At 41.7% G+C, this 20,606-nt stretch overlaps 1 long non-coding RNA gene across 1 annotated transcript in view; it reads left to right on the top strand.

Moving 5' to 3' along the window:
• Positions 1-4,577: 4,577 nt before the first annotated feature.
• Positions 4,578-20,606, top strand: part of LOC122463885 — a 43,278-nt gene continuing 27,249 nt past the window's right edge. The window contains exon 1 of the long non-coding RNA XR_006287619.1: positions 4,578-4,642. This is a non-coding gene — a long non-coding RNA (uncharacterized LOC122463885). The remainder of the gene's footprint in view (positions 4,643-20,606) is intronic.

The following is a 20,606-nucleotide window of genomic DNA, read 5'->3' on the forward strand; positions in this document are numbered from 1 at the left end:
TCCAGCTACCATGCAGTCTACCTTAAGGGTACGCTTGGATGGATTCTATTTTTATTGATTTCACCATACACACAGAAACTGACAAAAATATTTCCATCAATAATAATGGAAATTTACAGGTAGACAAAATAATAAAAATGCTGCTTGAGAGGTTATTAGAGTTTGACTTAAGGATATTTACTTGTATTTTTTAACATGTGATGTTCACAATCTGTGTTTAAATGACTATAAAGCTTTAACTTTTTGACTCTCAACGCCTACTGTCATTAAATAATTATTTTCTGATCTCCCATTGTTTGACCACCCCATATTTTCCCACAGCTATGAAAATTTAAATTGATAAAAATAGAAAAAAATGCTTAAAAATAAACATTGATATTAGCCATCGAAATTATAAAAAAAAATAAAAATTACATTCTGCCAAGCCTAATTAAAGGATTTTGATTAGTGGGGCGTAGCTGTTGTTGCCTTTCTGCTATTCAATTGTATGTGTAAATCTTGAACATTTATGTCTTCTGCAATCAGTAGGAAGATGAGTATGTCATGGGGGTTACAGATTCTCTGATTTTCTCTCTTTTTTTCCCTTGAGCACTGTGACTTTTCCTTTTTTCATTTCCTCCACCACCAAGTTTGAAGACGGGCCACTGAGGTTGGGAGGAGTGTGAATACCAGTGCATAACCCTTCTAGCAGCAGTAGAGGTGAAGGTTCCCCATCCAGAGGTAAAGCATACTCTGACTTTATGCTAGGTTTTTTTGCCTCAGATTTCTCACCATTGCTGCCACCACTTCAGCTCAGCAAGTAGCAGCAATGTTGGAAGCACTGGAAACCCAAGACATCAGCGCCAGATTAAGTATATCTTATTGAGCATGCTCTGGTCAATGTTAGATGTCACTGTACTTAAATCACCTGTAGTCACACACAGCCCTCTCCACACTAGTGCTTCCAAAATTACTACCACCACTGGCAATAAACTCCCAGTTGCACTGCTAAGGGGAGATGCTGAATGCAAGAGCAGAGATCTGAGGGAAGCAGAGTCTGCTATCACCTGTCCCTTGTCACACTGTAGTGTGTGTGTTTGTGGGGGACACGAGATGCAGAGACACCAGCTGCCAGAAATGAGAACTCAAGATAGAAATTCTTTCAGCAAATAGCAGTGGGGAATAAAGGCAAGGGCACAGCTGGAAGGACAGGTTCTTCCCAAAAGTCACCATGAAGAAGTAACCAAACTGGGTACCTTTCCGTTCACTCCTCTGTCTTGGCCCAATGGAGGCCCTCAGCTCAGTCCTATGACACTGTGAGAAGATAGATAACAGCCCTCTTTGTTCCATAGATCACGTGCTCCAATCTTTACCTACCCTTGGCTCTGTTCAGTCTTTCTTTCGGAGATGTCTGTCTGCAAATGACCCAACTAACAATTCTGAGAGTCATTTCAGTATGTCTAAAAAAAAATATAAAAACAATTGGTAAATTTACAAAAATAGGGAGAATAGGTATGGATTAAAAGAAATATTCTTGTCTAAATACTACAGAAAGCATTGCTAGGCTAATATTAAGCTTAAATTCCCAAACATAGTTTTAAATCTTTTGTTAGAGAAGTCTTTGGGTGATGAACAGTTCCACAGCTGTCTCTTTAATCCCAGTTCACATGATCCACAAAGTATCTCTATACGGCTCAGATGTCCACTGTAATTGGAGAAGCTGTAGAGTCCATACATTTAGTAAGGTCAAAAGTCAGTTAGGATTGGGAACAACACACCTCTAATCAATACACAATTACCATTTGAATAGGTTTTACTTTTACAAACATGCAATCCTTCTGCCAGCTGGAGCCAGCAGCAACCAGGGCCAGGTTCAATAAGTAGGGGTTCCTTTCCATCGATATAGCACAGAACCGGCTCAAGCCCCCTGGGAAAATTACACACTACCCCTGGGCGCCTCTGAGAGGCAATACTTTCCCTCTCACAAGCACAGAGTCTGAGTGTAGAAAAGAACCTCTTCATAAAAGGAGGGAAGTAACTTGGCATTAGTTTGGGAAAACACTGCAAACAGGGTTCATAAACATAAACCATGAGTAAAAGACCCACCACCAAGTAAGTTGTGCAGTGTTCTTTTCCCCTCTGGTTCTTAAGACAAGCAATCCAAAAGTTCCTTTCACATGCCTGACCCTTCTCTGCATCCCACTCACAGTTGCTGTCCTTGGTCAGTGCAGACCCAGAGTTCAGAGGTGCATCTGCAGAGTTCACCTCCCCCCCGGGTGGGGTAAAGAGGTATCTTACTCACTCCACTGTTCAGGCGCTCGCCGCCCCTTTCTGCCAACCACCCTAATGACCGCTCACTCCTGCCGGCCACCAGCTCACTGCTTCCGCTGGCCGTCTGCTGACACCATCTCTCCACTAGCCGCCCTGCTGGCTGCTCATTATGCCTCTCTGCCACACCAGCCACTCATTCACCAGCTGACTGTCAGTCGCCTTCTGCTGCCACCTGCCTCTCTTCTGAGACATTAGTATCTTAGTAATTTTTAGCTCTTTGCAGGCTGGGCAGAAACACTGCCCCATCTCAAGTAAATTTAAGCTCTCAGTGATTTTTATCTTTTAGCAGGCAGGGCAGAAACACAGTCCCACCACAACTGATTTCAGCTCTTATTGGGTAGGTAACATAACAAAGAGGCTCCTAATGAAGCTTATTTATCTCTATTCTTTGAACAGTGGGAAGGAACAGGTTAAACCAGTCTAGCGAGAATCCTTGATGAGGATATGCAGCTCCCTGGCTGGGATCCTCTGACTTTCACAGAGCACTGACATTCGAGCTCCTGGCTTAACGAGGTTCTTTCAAGTGAGGGTGGCCCCCTCATTTGGGACAGGTTAAGCACAGTCCTGCTTTCCTGTATTCCTACAATACAGGGAGTCCTCGAACATATGATGCCCAACTTTCATTGGACACCACTTATGATGCTTTTCAATTGACTGACTGTTTCGCCCCTACGATGCTTGTTTCGCCCTCACAATGCTTGATTTGCATAAAGTTTGCTTGAAATCACTTCCTGGCTGCGTTATACTGATATGGAGCTGGAAAGGGTAGCTTCTGATTGGCTCCGAGGCAGCAGGGTAGCTTGTTGCTGGGTAGGGTTGCTGCTTGTTGTTGATTGGCTCCCAGCCCCAGGTTCAGCCAATCAGAAAGCCTGAACAGTGATTGGCTGAGCCTTAGCATGTGTACAGTTCTCACTGGCTTTCGGAGGCTGTGTTGCTGGCATTCTGAGCAGCATATGTGAGTTTATATGTTTATTTGAATGCTGTTTACAAAATACAATATACAGTAAATACATTGATGTTGCAACATTAGTCATCTATAATTCATTCAGTACAAAAATCTGGGTCATTGTGGTGAAAATAGGGTATCAAGCCTTGGTTCAGGAACCAATCCCCCCTTCATATCATTGATTCCTATGGGAAAAGTGGTTTCAACTTACAACATTTCGACTTACAATGCAATTCTGAGGAACAAATTGTGTTGAAAGTCAGAGGACTCCCTGTAATTACAACATTGTAGTTACAACACTACCCCTGCATTCAGTACTAAGCAGCAGCAACCAGGGCCAGGTTCAATAAGTAGGGGTTCCTTTCCATCGATATAGCACAGAACCGGCTCAAGCCCCCTGGGAAAATTACACACTACCCCTGGGCGCCTCTGAGAGGCAATACTTTCCCTCTCACAAGCACAGAGTCTGAGTGTAGAAAAGAACCTCTTCTTAAAAGGAGGGAAGTAACTTGGCATTAGTTTGGGAAAACACTGCAAACAGGGTTCATAAACATAAACCATGAGTAAAAGACCCACCACCAAGTAAGTTGTGCAGTGTTCTTTTCCCCAACACCAGCCAAAGTTGTACCCAACAAAGTTGATTTGTACCCAACACCAGCCAAAGTTGATCACTTTGACACCACTGTATCTGCTGAATATGTAAGCAGAGCAGGAGCAAACCGTACTTACATAAACAGTTTCTCCCCCTCCCAGCTAGCTGTCAGGGAAGCATTCATTCAGACGCTGCTTACAGACATACTGCCTTTTCCTTTAGAAACAAATTCAATTGTCATCCCTCCTGAGCGAGGCTAGAGGTAAACTTCTCTTCCTCCTGCATTAATATCCATCAGTGACCCTTTTGTTTTTAATGATTGTCAATCACAAGGGTTGAAGCCAGCCTCGACATGTTACTTGGGCATATATCAAAAAATAGTGCTTGAAGGTTACACATAAACAATAAGATTTGTACAAATATCAATTGGAAATTAGTTAGATAAATAAGAACTATCAGATGATATTGATTAAATTAAATAACTGGACAAGATGGCCTAACATTTCACAAACCCTCATGATTTTTTACAACAGTTCCTGTGGCAAACTGACAAGCCTACACATCGAAGTACATTTCAAAGGCTATCTTTACCTCTGAAAGAGCTAGAAACTTTTGTTTGTTTCTTTGAATTGGAATGGAATCTCAAAACAGGTGGAACAGTTGTCATGAATCAGATCCCAGGTCCATCTAATTGAGTACCCTATGTCTGACAGTAGCCAACACCAGCTGCTTCACAGGAAGGTGCACGAATCATTGCAATACACAGTCTTGGAATAACTTGCACACAGACAGAGGTACTTTCTTCATAACCTTCATTAGTTTACAGGTTGGCTTATACTAACTTGATATTCTTGTTATGCATGTAACTATCCAATTCTTTTTTTTGAATCTTGCTATACTCTTAGGCTCAGTGATACCTTGTAGCAGTGAGTTTCACAGGCTAATTGTGTGATCCTTTTATGAGTTGTAAATTTGCTGCCTTGTAATTTCATTGCTTCTGAATACCCAAATTGCCAGAACCATGAAAAATGCCTTTTTTCCAATCTGTACTTGGTGAGAAGATGGTGTCCTCTCCTGTCAGATGTGGATTTAGCCACAATAATATTAGTGTTTATAACCTGTAGGCTTGATTATTGTAATTGTCTTCACCTAACTGTGAAACTGGAGACTTCTTTCTATAACCTCTGCTTTATGATTATATCTGATGTAAATAATTTACAATAACAGAGAGGCAACATAGACATTGTAGTCTGCCGAACCTATTAGTAACTCTTGGAGACGGGATACTGACCCAATGAGTGACAAGGATATTTGGCTTTAGCCCTTGCCCCAGGTCATGTGACTGGGGCCAGGAAATTAAGGTTTTGTTTCTTACGCCATTCATGTGTGTCACACTCTTGTTATGTGGTGACAGAAGCAAACAATCTTTCACCAAAAGGAAGCAAATGAAGCCCCTTGTGTCTGTCTGACTGGAAGGGAACTTAGCAGAGAACTGGGGGAAGTGATTGAAGCAATACCAAATTGTCATGGAAACAAGTGGTATTGGAAAGAAATCAGAGGATGAAATTCTCTGTGCTGCTATATGTATCAGGTTCGGAGCCATTGCAGTTTACTCCACCTCATTTGCTACACACCTTCGAACTTCCACAGTGAATGAACCATTTCCTAACTTTTGACTGCTGATGTTCCAACCTTAACAATGTTCTTTAACCAATTTTTTGTATGGAATTTATTAATTATGTTGGGCCATTACACCAACTTATAGACGGACATAGTCCCTTGACGCAAAGAGCTTATCTAAAAAGACAAGAAAGTTGGAGTGAAAGGGACACAGCACAGAAGCAAATTGGTCAGGATGACAGTTGATAGAGTTTTGTTAGTTTCATGTTTGGGGGTTTTGCGTTATTGTTGTTATGTATGTTATATTTATTATAAAAATGAAGTTTTAGATTTTAATTTAGAACAAGAAAAGCAAAATACAGGAGGCTGTAAAAATGTGAAGTTAAAGCAGGCCTAAACTTACACAAGGGAAGCTGGGAGATGTAAATTTAGACTCCCTTACACATCAGCAGAGTGAGTGTAAGTAGGTCTAAAGGATTTGGAATGTAAGGGAGTCTAAGCAATAGGAAGTGAGTCGTCTCCTTGCACGACACCTCTGAACTTGGCTCTGTAGCATTCTGATTTTTAAAATGACACATATCTGCTAGGAAATGCCAATGGAAGATTAATCATTTCTATGACTGTGTGTAGTTTTCCCTTTTAGCTTGGCAATGGCCAACTTGCAGGACAGAGCAAAGCTGATGGTGTCTTACCACTTGCCCCTCACACCCTAACTCCCACTTCACATTGTTCTCCCTGCAGGTTACATTCCATACATTTCACAGCTACTGCCTCTCCCCCCACCCAAACTGAAAATCTCTCTTGGGCTGCTTGAACTTGAATCCTAACTGACTTCCTCTTGGAATCTAACAAGCCTAACCCTGGTCTCTTTCTCTCCTCTTTTCCGCAGCCCTCTTTCACACAAGAACGACCCCTCTCTTCCAATTCAGTCATATTTTATTGGCTATTTAGGTGTTGCCAAAATGTAACCAAGACCGAAGCCTCAGCTCACTGTCAGAGATTGATGGCCAGGATGGGACTTCATTACGTTTAGAGATTTATCCCCATACATGGAGAATCCAGTCAGCAAAGGGCTTCACATATATAGCGCTTGATCCTGCCTCAAATGAAAAACTCCCATTGACATCTATGGTGCAGGATCAGCTCCACACTCAGCATCTGCCTGGGAATAGAACTTCATGCTGTGTTTGGGGTTTAATCCCCAGAACATAGACTGACTGCCACAGCAAGTCTCCTTTTCTCTACAACACATGACATACATCTCACTGCATACATGTCCCAATAAATAGTCTCTCTTTTTTGCTTTCTCTGTACTATGTGTATATGTATTGGGAGGCGGGGGAGGGTTCTGTGGCATGTCAAGAGATGGAGAGGCCGCTAGAAAGTAGTGGGATGCTGTGGAGCTGTTTTGGGGTGTGTGAGTAGTAGGAAAAAAGAAGGAGCAGAGGGGTTGCACTGTGTGGGTAGAGTGGTGACTGCTGTGTGAGAGAGAGAGAAAGCAGGACTGCTTTGGGTATGGTGTGTTTGTATGGCAGGAGACAGGCTGGCTGTTGGGATGTACACGGGACAGAGAAAGGGTGAAAGCTAGGATTCAAATTCAGGCAGCAGGAGAATTTTTTCAGCCTAGCAGGAGCTGTGAGAAGTGTGGTATGTAACTTGCTTGTGGGTGTGGACACAACAGTGAGAAAGGAGCAGAGGGGAGTAGGTCGGTATAGGAACAAACCACTTTGTTCTCTGTCCTGAGAAATGGCAGCTGCCACATGCTAGGTGTGTCTGTTTGTTTGTTTTTTTTATGTTAAGTCCAATACCAAGCTAATGCCATTATTTTTTTTTATACAAGTTCACATGATTCTAAATTAAAAAGAAAAATAAGTGTTGTTTCCCTTTATGTTGTAGGTTGATGCTAGTGTAGTTTAAGGATGTACATGTGCCTATATTAATATTATGTCACATTTGTCCATAACGTCAGAAGTGTGCATGGCACTTTACAAAGGGAGGAAGAATGTTGCCCCTCCCGCAAAGAGCTCACAGTTTAAATTGCCCATAAAATGAGATCAGTGCTCAGGAGATAACAGCGAGTAATGGGGATGGAAGGAGGAGTGTACTGGGGGCAACAGGGGAGCCCCACACCCGACCCTGCTCTCTGACAGAAGCGCCAGACAGGGCGGGAGAAGCCCCAGCACGGGACCTCCACTGCAGCCCCAGGAGTGGAGGAGCTCTCACTACCTGCTGTGGCCTAGGGCTGGGGGACCCCCCGCCTCCCACAGTGGGGCTCAGGCTTCAGTCATCCCCACCCCCCATCAGCCCTCCCCATTGTTTTTAGTAAAAGTCACAGACAGATAGTGGGCATCCATGATTTTTTGTTTATTGCCCGCGACCTGTCTGTGATTTTTACTATAAATAACCGTGCCAAAATCTTAACCTTATTCATAGTTACACAGAGAGGGAGAAACTCCATCTTTCTTTAGATTTCCAAGACTGGGATTTTCTTTTCAGTTTCAGTACTTTTCCATTAACTTTAATGGTTCACCATTCTCTTTCCCTAGGTTGTACAATACTAGGTTCTTGGACTTAGTTTCGTGTAAACAACTAACCTGGGAAGTGCCCCTCCCTGTTTAACTGCTGCCCCACAGGACTGAGAGGTGGTGCTGGAGTTGCATTCTGGTTACAATTATAGTGTATTACACACATATACATTCATAATCATATACATATCTCCTAATGACCATCAAGTTGAGAACATTACGCACTTTTATAAAAGGCCTCACTTGACATATATTTATGCACAATAAATTGCATATAAGCAGTGGATTCAATTGCTTATTCTTTGGGGTTCATACCCCTTGAGGTGTTTGGATCCTGATTATCACAACTACACTTGTTAGTTCCTAACTGTTGTTTAATAATTACTTTTTAAAACATGTTTAGAGGCAATTAGAGTATTGTTTGAGGAATTGTGGGAAAATATGAGTTTTGAGAAGGGATTTGAAGGAGACAAGGTGTGGGTGATTGCTTTAAAAATAAATAAAAGAAGGAATAAATTGCTTGAGTGACAAGGTTAGAGATCCTTGGATGCCAACATATATGTACACAAATCCATATCCTCCTCCTTGTGATGCTTCCCAATATCAGATAGATCCTTCTGGTTTGAGAATTTACTGCAGTTCCTAAATCTGCCGATCTGTTTGGTTATTGCAACAATAGCTAGACATACTTTAGATATCGAACTTGCCCTGGAAAGAAATATTTTTCGGAGAAAAATGCCCTAGGAAAGAAAACATCTAGCAGCATCGGTGGAAATTATCAATGCTAAAAATTTTACTAAAAGGAGAAAAGAGGGATAAAAGATCAGAGAACAAGAGAGAGCAGTGCAGTGACTCAGAACATCTCCTATTTGTGGGTTATTCTACAGATGGTAGGTGAAAAATTAGAACAGAGCTATGAAATGGACTAACAATTTCTGATTAATTCACCAATAACCACCTCACACAAGATCTGTCTACAGACTGACATCTGGTGGAGGTAAAACAATAGTCTTCAGAACTGAGTAAAAAGTCTGACTTTTACAGTCTTACAAAGTAAATAATTATACACAGTTCATTTGTTAATTTCAATTTACATAGCTTAAAAAGAAGTTTATTGTATGGCCCTTTGTCATAAAAGTTAAAAATACAATCACATAAAATGGTAAGATCAGCATAATTTCCATTTATCCTACACTAAAATTTAACTAACACCCAAACAATAACATATTGGGATTAATGTTTGGAACATTTCTGAAAATTAGTCCCATATTGCTTTAAGAAATGTTACTTAAAATATCATTACCAGTTATCAACACAAAATAATATGAAATTATACCTAAAAATATTTACTAAAGTAATCAACAGATTAAGAGCTAGGAACTAATTGGTTCAATTCCCGACTCTCCTAAATCAGACACATGATTTGTGTGTCAGTTTCCTCATCTGCAGGCACCATTTAAATGCTTACTCACAGAGACTCAATGAGAATCAATTAGTTAATTTTGGTATAGCATTATGAACAACAAAATCCATATAAATGTAAAGTCATTTATTTTATTAGGACTAGTAGGTGTTTGATTTTTACAAGAAGCTTACTAAAGAAGGAACAAGTACTAGAATCAGAGTAAAAATAACTTCCTCAGAAGACATGGAGAATTCAGTCGGCACTGGGCTTCACAGTGTATTTGGGATTTAATCGGCATATACAGGGCTTTTCATTTACTAAACAAGGAAACCACCAAGAAACTGCTATCATCCACAGAGACCTGAACAAAGGAAAGATACTTTTTCAGCTGATACGTAAAGGCATGCCACAAAGTTCAGCTAATTATACCTCTGAAGGGAAGCTTTGAATCTATTCCTATTTGGTATTATTTTTCACAGAATCACAAGCTTTTTTTACAAGCTTAGTGATGCAGATGTATTGTTTGAAAAAAAAAAACCCAGCCATTTGACTTTAATAACAATCAAATGCAGATTAAATCAGGCGCATTCTGCATAGACTGGCTACAAATACAATTCACAATTCTGCTGAATTCATAACTTTGATTTAAACTAAATCTCGGTAAATCTTCACCTTTTATTAAAAAGTAGCTATTACTTGTGAGAAAGTTTTGCTGGTACTCAGATACTTCCATTACTTGCATCAACTTCTTGCAGCTCCTTTTGCATATTGAACAGGACAACTTAACTTATGATTTTATCAGTAGACAGATACTAAAGGAAGCAACTTTTTCTGTCTCCTTTCTATACCGCATGGGGATCACAGGGGATTTAGTTGCAATTTTCCCAGTTTATGGATGGATGAAAGAAAGGCCTGAAGGGGCTATATACAAGTATCCCAGACGGTAGGGAGGCCCCGACTCTCATCTGACTTAAAATAAAAGCTCTGTTCCAGCATGTGTACTATCTGTCTCTCTAAAGTATCATCCATTTACTAGTACTAGAATATGTTTTTTTACTAGACACATTACACCACATACTGATCTGTGTACTTGCACACAAATTATACAATGTATTGTAACCTCGAAGGTACCAGATACTCTCCTGTAAATACTTTACAAACAACAGTAACAAATGGCATATTAAAATCTCTGATAGAGATGGATGGGGCTACTTTTTTGATTCAGCTGAGGCAGTTGATATTCATTGAATACAAATACTGATTTCCGCCCTGAAGAGGGCAGAGAGGGGAGTGAGGTAATGGGAAGAGGGTGTTGGCTAAATGATGACTTGAAGGCAGGAACAGGAAAGGGGACTCAGGCACCAGGGGATGGTGGCAAGAGGTCCTGGATCATAGAAAAAAAATGGCCGGTGCCATGTGGAAGCAGACATTTAAAGTATCTGGAGCAGATCCTGTGCCCTTTGAAGTCAATGGGAACAAAATCAAGCCCTCTGTATTTTGTTTTTGACTCATATTCATCTAAGTATTGGTAAAATGGCTGGATTTGTATAAATGTGAATAAAAGGTTTGTCATGTCTCTGACTCCACATAGTATTATAATATACATGGTGATACATATTACACATTCATAAATGAGTATTAGTAATCATACATTAGTAGAAGTTCCATGATAAGGGGCAGAAGGATGGGGTAGTAGCAGGAAAAACAAGACACAGGAGAGTGTAAGATAAAGTAGGTCCCCTCAGTCTTTGGGCCTGATTCTCTACTATGGTACTTCCATTTTATGCCTGTACAATTCAAGCTCTTTATTTTACACACCTCTGTGGGTTGTTTTTCCTGCTTCATCCATATCCATCCACCCCTCAATGTACAACATATAAAATTATACTCTCACTCATTTACTGAGCTGTAATTTACACCACTATCTGCATAGCTTGTGAATATAGGCCCCAATTTCTGGAGCATTGTCATATTTTTCGTTGGTCAGTAGAAGTCACATGACATGTCAAAATTGAATCATAGAGGCATAGTGTTTTTTAATAGAAGACAAAGGTTTGTACAATCATGTTGTTAAACAGGGAATCTGGGAATGGTGTGTGCCTTCATTCCTGAAGAAAGGAGTGCCTAGTAAAGAGGAATCTATTATAAATCACATTTTTAGTGAGAATGGCAAAGCTGCATAAAACTCTTGCCTTAGGGAATCTGTCTAATTTGTCAGCTAAAATTCAGTCTCCTGATAGAAAACTAGTCTATTCATGCTGCATGGAGACTAATTACCCACCGAAAGAATCTGTTCAGGGAACTGTCAACAATGACTTAGTGTGGAATAATCATCATATGGGATTTCAAAGCTTCCAAAATCAGTGGAGTTCCCCCTGCTCATTGTGCCATGCCTTAGACATGCATCAGTTCCTTCTCTCTCTCTCTCTCTCACACACACACACACCCCACTTTATAACCTGGTGGGTGGTGTCTCCTAAGAATGAAGTACCATCATCATGGGTTATTCCCAGTAAACTGAAAAATAGGAAGAGAACTTGCTTTGTCTCTTAGAAAGGATTTTCCATTTCTGTGTTATAAATGGAAATAGTGTATCACTAGTGGCAATATGGAAGTGCAATGAATATGAAAGTCAAGCACTACAGCTACAGCGATAACTTGCATAAGCTTTTTTGAATGTGTAAGGGTAATCATATCCATACAGTCTACACCAGTGTAATGCAGAAGAAAATCTAAGTGGACTTATGTCAGCTTTGCACTTTATACATCAGAGAAGAATTTGTCTCTACGCGTCTTCGGGGTAATAAAAGCCACTCTGATAATTTTCTAACTACAGATCATAATTTATTTCCCAAAAGAAAGAAGAAAGTTATATATAACGGAATGGAATTCATCTTCTATTAGTGGAAAAAATTCTAAATGTCCTGAACACCTGCCTTTCCTTAGCACCCCTTAGGATCTAGCTCAGTCCTTAGGTCCTTACTTAGGCATTGATGAAAGTGGAAGTTGCTTGAGTAATGGCTGGATCCCAAGATGAGCAGATCCCCCACAATTATCATTTTAGTCAATGAGTACAGCAGTGCTCAACACATCTCAGGATCATGTCATGATCTTGCAAGGTGCTCAGCCCATAGAAGTAGATACTCAGAACTTTACAGGATTGGACCTTGAGGAAGGTCTTCAGCATTGTGTCCATTTTGTTTAAAAGGAAACTAGAATTAGGCTTAAAACAGATAAAAATGTTGGGTCAGGAAAGGGTGTGTATCAGCTTTTGTTTTACAACAGTGAGTTAAAAACAAAATCTTAGTTAAGATGCTATTCATTACCAGAAATCATTGTTGCAATTAAACAAGCGTCGAATATACTGCTGCTGACTAATTCAGACCGACTCAACAAAGTACTTAACCGCATGGTTAACTGTAAAAATGTGAGTAGTCCTACAAAGTCCCTACAATGGGACTACTCACATACTTAAAACTAGGCATGTGTTTAAGAACCTTGATGAATCAAGGCCCCACTGCTTTATTTGATTCATAAATGCCATCAATACTAGTTATTTCTCAAGGAGTGCAATAGAGAAAAAGGAGCATAACTGGCCAAAAGAAGGCACTGTGTTAAGTGTTTACTTTTAAATAAAAGAACACTTTTGAATTTTAAATAAAGAGAGATTACAATATCCAAGTCACTCCAACCAACCTCAAAAATAGTGATATGAATTAATGATTTACTCTAGGTTTAAAAATCTATTTGCTTTGGTATTCATAAAAAATGCACTGTTACCTTAGCGACCTGAACATCACACATAATTTAGTCTATCCTTGATCTAAAGTACACCCTCTTAAGGAAATGCACACAGTTTCTCATGAGAACACTTTTCCCTTTTTCATTGTTTGTAAAGGAGGAAATAATGAATTGGTTTGTCCTGAATGGGCCATTTTTGATCTTTTCTTTTCTCCCCATTACTAATGATATCTGAGATTTAAACACCTATCAACATCTAACTCAACCACCCGATTCACAGGACTCTTCTAACAATGCCCTCGGTCTTAACAGAGAAACACCAATTTTACTCATTTTTATCAGTCTTGAAATATCATCCACCCCTTTCCAATAAATTCATTAAGCGACAGAAGGCTAGTTTCCTCCCCCCCCATCCGTCTTTTAAACGTGTAGAGCCTGATTCTCTACTGCCTTGTGTGTTGTGTGCTCATTTACACAAGTGCAACAAACGTATACTCTGATATGCTGGCTGGATTCATAGTGGCCCTGTGGCCTCCTTTGTGCTGGTGTATATGGCATAGGGGGGTTGCAAAGCACCTGCATTGCCACTTTCCCAGCTTCTCCTAGGGAATACCATGGCAGAAGAAGACTTCTATCAGAACAGTGGACCCAGCCCTATGCCCCTCCCCACTTTGCAAAAGACTCTAGTGCAGAGATAGCTGGGAAGCAAATCCTAGTTGGGAGGGAAGTGGCTCAGATAGTCTTAAATCCTGACAGATGCGCACCACTGCAAAGTCCCAGAGCGACCATTGCAGCAGGGGCACAAGTTAGGGCTGCCCTCATCTGTGCTGGTGATTGAGGTGGCCCCTGGCAGTTCCTGAGCTGGGAGAAGCACAAACCACTTCTCTTCTTTCCCTGTCTGGCATAGTGCCAGCACGGGGATGAACACCAGGAATGAGCATAGGTATGAATGACAGTACAAGGTGGAAGGCATTGGAGAGTCAGGCCCTTAGTGAATTTAATGTTCCTAAGCAATGATGGGTGGACAGCCCTAGAAACTATCCATTGAGCAGGTCAGGCATGAGCAATGCAGACTTTCCCACACTACCCTGCCAATATCAAAAACATCAAGGAGGCTTGTCAAAGGATGTGGTTTACATGGCAAATAAAAGTTCATTCCAGATGTTGATTTTTTGAATTAGAGATTTATACAAATGTGCAAGAAGAAAACAAATAAACAAACAGACTTAAAGACTCAAAATAGTCACAAAAATCATTACTCAATATCACATACTTATACCACAATCTTTGCTGAGCATCTATTGACCTCTTGCTCCCAAACTAAATTTAGGATGATCTGGTTCTTCATCTCTTCGCCCAGGTTTCTCAAAACTCACAGTCATACCTTTTCAAACAGTCACCTCACTGTGTCATTTTACCTCCAATAATATTGCTAAACAACAATATTTCATTTGTTGTGCGTCAGGCAGGGGGTCTCACCAAAAGGAAAATATTTTTACAGAGCTACAGAGAGAGAGTCAGTAAATGAAGGTGTGACAGAATGACAATTTCCTGCAATATCTTGAATGAATGTTTTTTTAATTAAGTTAACCTAATTCAATCAAGTTTAATCCTTTTGGGGGCCCATGGTATTAAAAATGCAACTGTTTAGGTGTTATTGTGGAATTTGTATGGTTTTCTGTGGGAACAGTGAATAGGAGAACAGCAGAAGGTCATTAGGCACATTCATTTAGACTGTAACATCTCCAGAGAAACCGCCTCCCGGAAAAGTGTGCATAAACTAGTTCAAAGAGACAAAGCAAGAGGTTTTGGATAAACAGCCTGGTTTTAAACTGGCTTAGGGCCTTCTTCCTGCTCCAGCAAATGGACAGGAACCCTGGTTCATGGAGGACCCCAATCCTTAGGGTACTTTTGGAAGGACTGGGCATGCACATGCCCCATATGACTGTGTGCTTGTTCTGAGCTGAAGCTGTGATGCACTTGTAGCCACAACGAATCCCCTTGTGTGGAGGGATGCTCCTGTCAGAATCCATGTTAGAGTTGGGGTTAATTCTGGTAAGCTTATTAGCATGAATGTAGGGGTTTTTTTTTATTGTTTTGAATATGTTTCTGTAAATGTTTTTTACCTTAAGAATAAAGTAGGTTGCACAGGAAGTGCTGTGTGTTACCTTATAACTGTAGGAATTACACCTGTTAACCATCTCTGAAGAGAAAGTGAGCAGGTGTCCTTGGGCAAACCGTGCTGCAATATACACAGTGAAGGCAGAGAACTGTGCAGCTTGGAAATACCCTAGTTCAGTGGTTCTCAACTCTGGTCCACCGCTTGTTCAGGGAAAGTCCCTGGCACGCTGGGCCGGTTAGTTTACCTGCCGCGTCCGCAGGTTCGGCCGATCGCTGCTCCCATTGGCCGCAGTTCAGTGTGTCCGGCCAATGGGGGCTGTGGGAAGGGCGGCCAGCACGTCCCTCGGCCCACGCCGCTTTCTGCAGCCCCCATTGGTCGGGAACAGCGAACCTCAGCCAGTGGGAGCCGCGATCGGCCAAACCTGCGGACACAGCAGGTAAACAAACCGACCCGGTGCGCCAGGGGCTTTGCCTGAACAAACGGTGGACCAGAGTTGAGAACCACCGCCCTAGTTAGTTAGTTAGAAGGGAGAGAGACATGGGTCTCTACCCAGAAGAGGCAATAGCTGGGGAGCTGGAAGCCTGAGAGTGCGTGCCATTGGTGGACCACTAAGGGGAAAATAATGGTGCAGTTGCCCTGAACTGTAACAGAAGGGAACCCAAGTTGCTAGACAGAATATATAAATTATCTAATTGATGTAATTTGTTCTTTGATATAAAAATCTGCTGCTAATTATCTATATTTTTTTTAAAAAAAACAAAAGAGTATAAATTTGAATCACGCAACCCAGACAAGAAAAGACTAACCCATCCATTAAATAAATATAGCCTGTATATATGAATAAGTTTTGCATCACCGCCAGAACGTTAACAGACTCTGTCAGACCTATCGAGGGTGTTAATTCCAGTCTATCTATTGGTGCATTTTTAATGAAACCATCATTATGATATCTGGACGTCAAGTATAATTATGGAGGCACCCTTTACTAGAGGGGCCTCTGAACTTTAATTGGGAGTGTTCCAGTTGGGAAGATCCTGTGTGCTGCAATCTAGCCTTGGAGACCACAACTTCCATGATGCCTTGGGGGAAGAGAGCGAGAGAGAGAGAGAGAGAGAGACTTTCTCTTCCAGGGAGTGAGTGAGAGATGCGGTCGTGGGCTCCATTTTGGGAGAGGAGCTGACGTTCCTTGTGTGGAGCTCTGTCCATAGCAGGAGATGCTGCTAACAATCTGCTGGGGCTTTGACTGAACTGGGAGCCTCAGCAGTGGTTGGTGGCTTCACTGGAACCAGGGCAGAGACTGTTGCAGTGGCCAGAGCTGACGGAGCTGGGCCTGCAGTGAAGGCAGTATGAGTAGCCACCACCCTTGTTTGGGAAAGTACTTGCAAGGGAAGGGGCACAGCAAAGAGACTTTAAGGGATTGTCCATGGGCAGCAGGTATCAAAGGCCAGGGAAGGCTAAGCCTTCCCAGACTCAGGATGTGGCCCCACCCATGTACCTCCCTCTCCCTCTACCCTGAAGCCGGCAGGGGCTCAGCTGCAGACGGTGCCCTGGGGTGGGCAGACTGGGGATCCTTGAGCTGGGGAGGGGGGGGATCTCAGGGCTCCTCTGGTTGAGGGATGGGCTGCCTCGGGGCTTGGGCAGGAGGGGGGCCTTCAGGCAGAAGGGGCAGGGCCATGGGGCTCACCTCCCCAAAGTGGGGGTTCACCCGCCACCCATGGAGTTGTCTGAGTCTGAGAAGAGGCAGAGTGGTCTCCTCATTGAACCAGGACCCAGGGTTGCTGACATTTGGTTAAGACAACTCCAGTCTTCAGAGGAGTTGTGCAGTTTGTTGCCTTGGCTGGACTGATTCACTGCACCCACAGAGTGCTGTCTCCAGCTTCAAGATCTTCACACGCGCCCACACAAGTGTTTAGAACGCTGAAATCCAGAGGAGTGTACACTTCAGGGTGGAGTAAATGGCGGCAGTGTAAATGCAAGTTAGATTAGTTTCATTTATTACTATAAACTATGTTTGTTATTTTTTTATTGAACTGCCCCCTGCTGATTTAAATGAGTGGTGACATTTAATCTCAGTCATATTTTCTTAAATTGTTAAGTAAAGGTGTGTTAACTTTACTCTAAATGCATATTGTTTATAACTGGTATTTTTGAGTTAGACCTATTGCACAGATTAGTTTAGCTTTATTCCTGGAGGTTCCCAAGGCACGCCATTGAGTATGTACAGGGCCTAGCCAGGTGAAAGCACCACCAATTTTAATTCCCTTTACAAGTAAAGGGACTGCAGAGGAGAGGTGGATTGAGGATTCCTACCTCTCCAATATCACCACTGGGATACTCAGGATCTCCTTTACCGTCAACAGCATCAGATGCCCGGGGACATGGGAGTGTTGCCTGCTCCCAAGTAACCTAGGGAAGAGAGAGGAAGTGACAAGTACATACAAGCATAATTTGTTTATAAAAGATACATGGTCTCCCTCATTCTCCGAGAACTCTCACTAACATTACCTACAAATGTAAAACAAAAATAAAAATGCCATGAACATAGTAGAAGACCATTTTTTCCTCTCCCTGCCGGTTTATAAATCTGTCCTTTTGCATCAAGCATATTCCAGTTACATTATATTCACGTTCCAAGCATATTTTCATAAAGCATATGGAGTGCGACATCACAGAGGCTATAACAGAACTACTTTAGGAGCAGTCTGTGATGAATAGGGGAATCTGTCTATATACAGTTTATGATTCTGGTTCATATTGTGAAGTTGTTCTTAGGAAAAATTGCTGTACCATGGGATGCCTCTATGTCCATGTGTTTCCATCAGACCAGGGACAATGGAGAGATGTTAACCATAAGAACTATACTTTGACTGAACAATGAATATGCTAAAGAAGTCATCTAATGCTTCTCCAACTTCGCTGCAGGGGATTTGAGGAAGTGGACAGAGTAGAAAATCATCAGAAGGCGAACATAGCAATTAGTTGTTGCTGATGGGACATTTAAGCTAAAAGACTCAGAGGCACACAGAATGGTTTGAGGAGGAGAGAGGAAGAGCACTGATCAGCCATAGTTAGAGAAGGCTAGGTGGGATAGAAAGTCTCCATGATTGAAAAGACTAGCCATGTGCTGCAGCAGACGGATCTCAGGCAGCCCCAGAGGACTCTGACCCCAGCCCAAAGACTGTTCTGAGTTAGTGAGAAAACTGAGACAGAGAAATATGTGAAGGGGTTATTTTTAATAGATCTGTGTATTTCTCATGTGATTAAGTAAAGAGTAGTAGTGGTTTAGAATCCTGTGCAAAGTTTGTCTATGTGTAGTGTGTTTTACACCTACCACGTGCCGTTGAAGAGTTAACCCGTGAACCTAAGACACCCACATGGTTGGAAGTCTAGGAAAGGGTATGTTTAAGCTATGGAAAGAGTCTGAGGGAATCAGTACTGGGGCTGGGCAGATGGACTGCTAGGTTTCAGCTTGCAGGATGGGGTGCCAGATATAGGATCTGCACCTTGAGTGTCCACATAGAATCATAGAACTGGAAGGGACCTCGAGAGGTCATCTAGTCCAGTCCACTGCACTCAAGGCAGGACTAAGTATTATCTAGACCATCCCTGACAGGTGTTTGTCCAACCTGCTCTTAAAAATCCCCAATGATGGAGATTCCACAACCTTCCTAGGCAATTTATTCCAGTGCTTAACAACTCTGACAGTTAGGAAGTTTTTCCTAAAGTCCAACCTAAACTGCCCTTGCTGCAATTTAAGCCCATTGCTTCTTGTCCTATCCTCAGAGGTTAAGAACAACAATTTTTCTCCTTCCTCCTGGGGTGTTGAAACTCTTTTGCAGGCTCACTCAAAATTGCTAAGCCCCAGTGCCGCCTTTTATGTACTTGAAAACTGTTATGTCCCCTCTCAGTCTTCTCTTCTCCAGACTAAACAAACCCAGTCTTTTCAATCTTCCCTCATAGGTCATGTGTTCTAGACCTTTAATCATTTTTGTTGCTCTTCTCTGGACTTTCTCCAATTTGTCCACATCTTTCTTGAAATGTGGTGCCCAGAACTGGACACAATACCCCAATTGAGGCCTAATCAGCGTGGAGTAGAGCGGAAGAATTACTTCTTGTGTCTTGCTTACAATACTCCTGCTAATACATCCCAGAATGATGTTTGCTTTTTTTGCAACAGCGTTATACTGTTGACTCATATTTAGCTTGTGATCCACTATGACCCCCAGATCCCTTTCCACAGTACTCCTTCCTAGGCTGTCATTTCCCATTTTGTACGTGTGCAACTGATTGTTTCTTCCTAAGTGGAGTATGTTGCATTTGTCCTTATTGAATGTTATTCTATTTACTTCAGACCATTTCTTCAGTTTGTGCAGATCACTTTGAATTTTAATCCTCTCCTCCAAAGCACTTGCAACCCCTCCCAGCTTGGTATTGTCCACAAACTTTATAAGTGTACTCTCTAGGCCATTATCTAAATCATTGATGAAGATATTAAACAGAACCAGACCCAGAACTGATCCCTGCAGGACCCCACTCATTATGCCCTTACAGTATGACTGTGAACCACTGATAACTACTCTCTGGGAACAATTTTCCAGCCAATTATTTTCAGCCAATTTTCCAGCCAATTATTCATCCACCTTATAGTAGCTCTTTCTAGGTTCTATTTCCCTAGTTTGTTTATGAAAAGGTCATACGAGACAATAGCTAAAGCCTTACTAAAGCTTCCCCCATATCTACAAGGCTTGTTACCCTGTCAAAGAAAGCTATCAGGTTGGTTTGACACAATTTGTTCTGGACAAATCCCTGCTGACTGTTATTTATCATCTCATTATCTTCTAGGTGTTTGAAAATTGATTGCTTAATTATTTGCTCCATTAGCTTAACTTCTGTACCCAGAAAGATGACTGGTCTGTAATTCCCTGGGTTGTCCTTATTTCCCTTTTCATAGATGGGCACTATATTTGCCCTTTTCCAGTCTTCTGGAATGTCCCCCATCTTCCATGACTTTTCAGAGATAATTGCTCATGGCTCAGATATCTCTTCATTCAGTTCCTTGAGTATTCTAGGATGCATTTCATCAGGCCCTAATGATTTGAAGACATCTAACTTATCTAAGTAATTTTTGACTTGTTCTTTCCCTATTTTAGACTCTGATCCTATCTCATTTTCACTGGCATTCACTATGTTAGACGTCCAATCACCACCAACTTTCTTGGTGAAAACCTGGAAACAAAGAAGTCATTAAGCACCTCTGCCGTTTCCACATTTTCTGTTATTGTCTTTCCCCCCCTCACTGAGTAACAGGCCTACCCTGTCCTTGGTCTTCCTCTTGCTTCTAAAGT

This window comes from Chelonia mydas, chromosome 1 (assembly GCF_015237465.2).
Source record: "Chelonia mydas isolate rCheMyd1 chromosome 1, rCheMyd1.pri.v2, whole genome shotgun sequence".
Lineage (NCBI taxonomy): Eukaryota > Metazoa > Chordata > Testudines > Cheloniidae > Chelonia > Chelonia mydas.